Consider the following 7580-nt stretch of genomic DNA (forward strand, 5'->3'; position numbering starts at 1 on the left):
TTCTACAACAAATAAGATAATAAACAAATTATTAACATAAGAAAGATAATAATTATAAACAATTAAAAGGAAATATAAAGATCATAAAATTCTAACTTGATTTTATTAAGAATAAGATATGTCAGACTAACATTTTCTTCTTTAACGTGGTAACTGGGCCAATAAATCAAAGGAATCCAGAGCTCTGGTATGTCTGAATTTTAGTAAGGAATTTGAGTTTTTCTTAATGATGAACATATGGACGGAGTAAAAACTAGCTCAAAACCCACAGCACTGAATAATGAATTTATTCAAACTCAAAACAGATTTCTGGACTCACTAGACTCTGAATTCTCTGGTGGTCCATATTTTCAATGAATGTTTAAACAAAAATGTGGACCAGTGCTTTCTTATTTGTATATGACAAAACTTGGAGATAAAGTATTAGACAAGAAAATCAGATCCCAAAAAACCTCGAACAATGACTTGAAATTTTCTCTGAAAAAATTAGTAGGAATAAAAATACTGTTTTCCTTCTAAATTGTCAACTATGCAAGTAGAGAATAGAAGCAGAATGACTTAAGAGCTGTTGCACATGGAAGTCAGAGATTTCAGATGACCACGAACTTAATATGAATCAGCATATTTGAAACACAATTAGTGGAGGGCAGTAGGATTGTCAGAAAAGTTATATATTTTGGGGGCTGGGATCATAATGTTTTAAAAGTACATTTGCCACCAGATGTGACCGTTTAAGGAGATAAATTTCAGAAATCACTGTGATGTTCGTTTCTAGACTAGGAGAACAAACATGGAGATTCTTACTGTTTTGACATAAGCAGTCCTCTTAATGAAGAATTAAAGGAACTGAGAATTTTGATCTGAAACAAGACTATTCAGAGGAAATGATTTTTTTTTTTTTTTAAATTTTGAAGGTCATGTTATGAAAGAGGAATTTCTCTTGACCTGTTGTTTCTAAAAACTGGAGTTGGGAGCCGTGAGTGAACCCTCAGGGAGCCCATTTTCTGTTCTGTGGCTGAGACTTTCTATTGAGCAATAAGAGCAATATGACTTGAATCAGAATATTTGGCCTCCAGTCCCAGCTCTTTCATTTGCTAGAAGGCTAACTTTGGGAAAATCATTTCAGTTTTGTATGAATCACTTTTCTCTCTTAAAAACGTCGTTGATAATTTTTCATTTTTTTGAGTTGTTTAGGTGAGGGTTCAAATAAAACATAGAGATACTTTATAAACCATAAAGCAGTTGTGCATGTGTGTCTTTTATCACAGCTGGGTAATCCTTGTTGGGAGTATTTTAGGAGTTTCAAGCACTGTCCTGGTGGTTACACTGGATTTAAAATTTAAGACCTTTCTACCCTAAGACTCAATGGATTGTTTCCCTTAAGTTTAAGGCCTGGCATGATGCCTTGCAAGTCATAAATGAGGTAAAGAGACCAGGTAATCCCATTTAGTAGTAGTTTGGGGCACAGTAAGTGAGGAGGGAGTGGAGCTTTTTACATTTCCTTGAAGAGTTTCTTGCTCCAACTTGAAGGCTTCAGGGAAGTCTCTCTGACTGTTGTACAGAATGCGGATTCCTCAGGCTGGGCCACAGTCCTGGCGGTGCTCTGGCTCCATGCCAATGGTAAAGACATGAAGTGTGAGTGGGAACTTCTGGAAAGGAAAGCTGTGTCCTGGATTCACATGCATGCAGGTAGGAGCACAATTCTAGGACCCCACTGCCTTCTCTCCTTAGGAAGTGAGACATCTTCCCAGATACTGAGCCACCAGGCCTGAGAGAGGATGGCCAAGAGAGAAACCCCATACTCCTCTCCTCCGACCATCATGGTCCAGACCTCTTCTGGTCTTCCAGCTAGTTTTCTTTTCTTGGCAGGATGAGGGTGCAGGCTTAAATTGGGGGAGATGGGGAGGTGTGTAAAGAGGAAAAGAGACATGGATGGGGAGTGTGAATTGTGTGAAGGACACGAAGTGGCATTTATTCTCCTTACTCTGTCAGTACCACACTGAGTGTGAGACTGGACTTGGGGCACTTACTCCTTGATTGTTTATTATCTCACTGCTGCTGAGTATTTCTGGGGCCAGAGAAGATTAAAGGGAATTTGGGCAATGTGAAGGGGAAAGCCAGGGGTATTGAAAGATAAAACCAGATCTTGCGGGGGAGATAATCAGGGAGGTTTAGGGGAGACTGAGAGAGAAGTATTTACTCTCATTGCTGTCCCTCAGCTCTAATTCTTGTTTTCTCCTCCTAACAGGCTCCGTCATGCGTGTGCTTATGAAAGCTGCGATTAATTTCCTGAAATCATCTGAGGATCCTGCCATCTTTGCCCTCTGAGGATACCATCCCGAAAAACAAGTGCATCTTCTATGATACTGACCTTTCCTTTAGCCTTTCTTCTGCTGTAATGTGTTGTATTTTATGCCTATCCCATCGATTTCTTGTCGTAAAAGTAAAGGGTGCCCGCCCACCTTGCCTCTGTGTTCCAGGTTCCCTTTGGATAGGATTTTCCTTTACCCGCATGTGCCCTCAGTCAAGTGTCAGTAGTCCCAGAACCTGTTCCCTTCCTTGGAGTTCAAAGGATTCTTAGGCAGTAGTAAAGTTCCTCCCAAGTTTTCTAGAGTGTCACCATGAAAAACAAGTGACATGAATTCCAGATTAAAGGTTGCCGCGTTGATGTTAGGGAATGCCTGAATTAGAGAATTTTCTGCATTATTTTTTTTCTATTTGCTTTTGATTTTATATACTTATGAGAACCAGGCTGGTGAGCTATAGTTTTCTATTCTTGAAGTAGGACGAAGGGGAGGTTGAAAGCCAACATTGGGATAGATATAACCTCCAGACGACAAAGAGACTCAAGGGATCCACTGCGAGCGTTGGCACTGTTGGGGACCTTCTTGATTGATTCTGCTTGGGTTTTGCTAGCCCATGCTGCATGCCTTCTCACTGGACTTGGGTTGAGTCATAACTGTTGAAGTCAGACCTTTCTCCTTTATCAGGAAACATCTTAGTAAAAGGGTGTTGATGGAATCCTTAGTCCTAGCCTGAACCCATGAGGCCTCTGATTCAGGCTGTGATCCAGTATAATAAAGGAAAAAGTGGTTTTAAAGGCAGCTTTGCCTGAGAGCTTAACCTGATTCACTCACCCCATGAGAAAAGAAGGAGCACCCTTTGATTGTTTCCGACCCTTACGTCCCAGATACTCTATCCTAGTGGAAATGACCCTATTTGCTGTGTTGTCCCCTAAAATACTGATGTATCCATATTAAAGTGACTCTCTCTACTCTGCACTTTGTTGTGTCGATCTTTTATAGATTTATTCATTGAACCTGCATTGTTTTTATTATCTTTTATTTTCCCTTCCAACTTTTCTGATGCTTCCAGTGTTCATTCTATGTCCTGTCCCCATATCTTGTGTTGTAGGCTGATTTCCTGTCTTACATGAAGCAAGTAAAGGGCTCTGGGCAGAAAAGTATTAGAATCCTGACCATACACTTAAATAGTTAAGTAATAATAAACAATTTAACCCCTTAAGAGCTTAGTATCCCCATCCGTAAAACTAAATGATTAAATTAGACCTCTGTTATCCCTTTCACCTTGAAAATTTAAGAATTCTGAGCAGGGACCTCAATATGTGTTCAGTAAGGTGGTGGATGGCCTAGACCTGAGTTCCATTAAACTTACAAGTGAACTGGCATTAGGAAGTGAACTGGCATTTGCCTGAGATGCATAGTGGAGACTGATCTCCCAGGACTTTCTTCCAAGTTTGTTCATGGCTGAATGTGACCTGTGGAGGCCTAGGCATCGCCTGGAAGCTTGTTACAAATGCAGGCTTTTAGGCAAGCACAAAATCTGTTGTATCAAAGTCTTCCTTTTAACAAAGAGCTCCAGGGAATTCATATGCACATTAAAGTTGGATACGTTAAGGCTTAGCCTTTTTATGAAAGAGGATTATATCCAAGTCTGCCATGTAGATGTAATGACAGAAGAGACATGAAATGTGTAGAACTACCTTCTGCCCAGAAAAAAAAATGACCCTTTATTATGTAGGACATGTATTACTCACTTATGTTCACTTCCCCTTTTTCTCACCCTTCAGCTTCCAGACTAGGCTAGGGCTTAGGGACTTCTAAAGCGAAAAACAAAACAACAATAAAACAGTCTTTTTTTGTAATGCAGAATCAACTGCAGTTTTCTTTCCAATTACAGTCGACATTCAATATTAGTTTCAGATGTACAGCATAGTGGTTAGACATAGAATTTATAAAGTGATTCCTCCGATAAGTCTTATATCCACCTAGCACCATACCATATGGTTTCACTTATGTGGAGTCTAAAGAACAAAATAAACGAACAAACAAAACAGAAACAGACTCACAGACGCAGAGATCAACTACAGTTTTAAAGTAGTATGATTTTCAGTTTGAGCTCTCATTCTATGAATGTACCACTGTAATTCCTCAAATCTAAACAAGGGTCATAATTAACAAGCACGTTTATTTAAGCCCAGTTTCAGGACTAGTGCTTTATGTTTTGAGAACATATAAAGCACCATCTGTTTTCAGGAACTGATGGTCTGGGCAGGGAGCCCAGGAGGGAAGCTGCTCTCGTGTCTCATTGGTTTTCCTCACCCTGCAGTTATTTCCTGGCTGCTGCAGTTGGCCACAAGAAGGATGGCAGACAGCATTGCCTCAAGATTCTCCCGTTCAGACTGAGGCCAGTCTCTCTCCCTAAAAAATATGTTTCATTCTTATATTTATTACTTTACTTCCACCACACCTCTTCCTAAAACACCATTAAATTGTCAGGAAGACAAGATATTCCTATCAGAAAAAAATAAAAAGAAAAGAAGGAAAATAACAACTTAAGAAATTTATCCCCCACTAAGCAACCATTCTACTTTCTTTCATTTCTGTCTCACAGTCCAATTCTCCCCCACTGAGTTTTTACAGATAAAAATGAAACTTTTGCTTGCCCATTCACCTGAGAGCCCAACCCTGCCAACAAACAAGGAAGTATCTGTCATTGAACTAAGAGTGCCTAGACTTAGTTTTGCTACTTATAACCAGAAAGTTTTATCGAATAATTATCTGAGAAACCAGATGGTGCTGGAATATCACAAGCAAAGACTTGAAGGTGTAAAAGGAAACCAAAAAAAAGGAGCAGCATTGCAAGTGATCTAAGGCTAGAATTGGAGCTCGTTCTACCACGAATTCCTGGAGTTGAGAAAAAGGAGTTTAATGAGTGGGCTGTCGTCCTCTCTGATTAAAACAAGGATGATCTAAGTATAAGGCAAATTTCTCTACAAGTATACCATAGAAAAAGAGCTTGAGCTTCCTGGGACTCATTTTCTATGAAACAGGTCTGAGCTGAACAACTCTCTCTCTCTGTCTCTGTCTCTCTCTCTGTCTCTCTCTCTCTCCAGTTTAAGGCCATAATCTTGTCAGGGAACACAAGATAAATACAATAATGACCTAAGGATATATATAACACTCCTTCAAATCTCTGACATGAATCTATTAATAATTTTCCTTTCATTCAGGGACAGCTGTTTTCTGTATGGAGTCATTTTGGGAAGCAGTGATGATGTAGTGGAAAGAGAACTAAGCTTGGGAATGCCCAAGCTCTTCTACTGTCTAACTTTAGAAAAGTCACAATTGCTCTGAGTTCCAATGTCCTTATTCGTAAAACGGGGTTAATAAGAACCACCTTATGTGGTTCTTGAGAGAATTAATTAAAACAACGTAAAAAGTGCATTGGACAACTTGAACAACCGCAAATGTAAGGTGATCTTAGTTATGAAAGAGTATTTAAAAATCAGAATTAGTTATCTTATTTTTGTGACTCAAAGGGAGGAGTCATGTTATCTCAGATTTGAGATATCGCTCTATCTTTAATCAACTCTATTACTTCAGTTAAGTTGTTTAAATTCATTGGGACTTCACTAAAAATGAGGAAAATAATACCATCTGCCTAATAGATTTCTAGTGAGAATCAAGAGACAACACACACAGAGCACTCAGCACAGTTTTAGTATATAGCAAATGTACGATAACTGTTATTTTTAAAGCTGTGGTCTTTTCACTAAGACATCCCAGCAGGCCATTCCCATTTGTGAGACCCTGCCTGAGTGGCATCTTGACTCCCTCTGTGACATGTGTTTCTCCTCTTTTAAAAATGTTTTTACAACAGTTTTGAGATTATAATCGTTACTTCAGTAATCACTATGGTCATATTCATGATTTCTTTTGCATAAGATTTAGTTGAATTATCATCATTAAAGTTTCACTTTTATGGTGTTAAGTCAGTGTCACTGAAAAGTTTTACAGTATAACTAAAATCAAATAATTTCAGAATTAGTAAGAACTTTAAATCAAGTTATTTATTCAAATTGAGAATATCTTCCGTGGCTTACCTGAAAAATGATTCTCTTTATACCTTCTTGGACATTTCCAGTGACAAGGAGGTAACTACCTCACAAGGTTGCTTATTTTATTAATGTACATTTAGATGTACATCTAGTAAACAAGCACTTTCTATCTAAATTGAAAATAAACCTGTCTTTCTACCACATCTGCCCATAATTCCTGAGTCACCACATGGAACATCAATTACCAAGTCTCTTTACCAGCCCTGCAAACATTTGAAGACCATGTCTTATCTCTGTTTAAAGAGAGAAAAACCCTGGAATTTATAAGATAGTACTTAAAAGCATTGACCTTGAAATTAAAGAGTCTCAGCTCAGTCACTTTCTAGTTGTGTAATCTTCAAGTTATTTAATCTGTTTTTCAGTTTTTTTTTTGTTTGTTTGTTTTTGTTTGTTTGTTTTTGGTCAAATAATGTCACCTACTTTATAAAGTTTCCTTTTGAGATTAAACGTAATAATTTAAACATTTATCATAATACTTAGCACATGGTAAGTGCTTACATTGAGTTATTAGCTATTTAGCCAATAATTTTTCTTTTGAGATGGATTACAAGCTCTTTATTCTATTCTCTTTAAGAATAATGACTTGAAAGGCACATAATAATAGTTTACACATAATGAATAATTATTAACTGATTAGATCTCTGTTTTGAATGCTGATGTTTATTAGAGATAACTATATAGTCATATAGATGTATAGATATTTTCCAAAGCAATGAGATAAATTATGTATTACAAGCAAAGGCTTGAAAGACATAAAAAAAAAAAATGAAAAGAAGAGTAGTGTTGCAGGTGATATGAGGTTAGAGTTGTAGCTCGATCTACCATGCAGTCTTGGAGGACCATAGATATTTCCCACTTTACAGCATCCCTTCCTGATGATCTCATTCCTATTGTTTCATGGCTGTATGATGAATTAGGTTGACAAACTAATTGCTCCCTCAGAGCCATTAGTGAGTCTAAAGTAGGGCTTAAGGAGGTCAGAGAAAACTTCCAAGGGGGCAAATCTAGGGAAAGCGAGTGTGTACAGATCTTGATTATATAAACCCTATGAGACTTAATTCTTTATAAGTAGGAGAACTGAAGCTCCTTTGGCTAGAGGACTCTGTGCTCTACTGAGAAACAGTACTAGCTCTGTAAATTTGGTCTTACAAAAACACTT

At 37.9% G+C, this 7580-nt stretch overlaps 1 long non-coding RNA gene across 1 annotated transcript; it reads left to right on the top strand.

The window, feature by feature from the left end:
• The first annotated feature begins 1560 nt into the window (after positions 1-1560).
• LOC111744244 lies at positions 1561-3281 on the top strand. Its single transcript, XR_002782067.1, has 2 exons — positions 1561-1689; positions 2249-3281. It is a non-coding gene; the product is annotated as an uncharacterized LOC111744244 (long non-coding RNA).
• The last annotated feature ends 4299 nt before the right edge of the window (positions 3282-7580 follow it).

This window comes from Pteropus vampyrus, unplaced genomic scaffold (assembly GCF_000151845.1).
Source record: "Pteropus vampyrus isolate Shadow unplaced genomic scaffold, Pvam_2.0 Scaffold130, whole genome shotgun sequence".
NCBI classification, from domain to species: domain Eukaryota; kingdom Metazoa; phylum Chordata; class Mammalia; order Chiroptera; family Pteropodidae; genus Pteropus; species Pteropus vampyrus.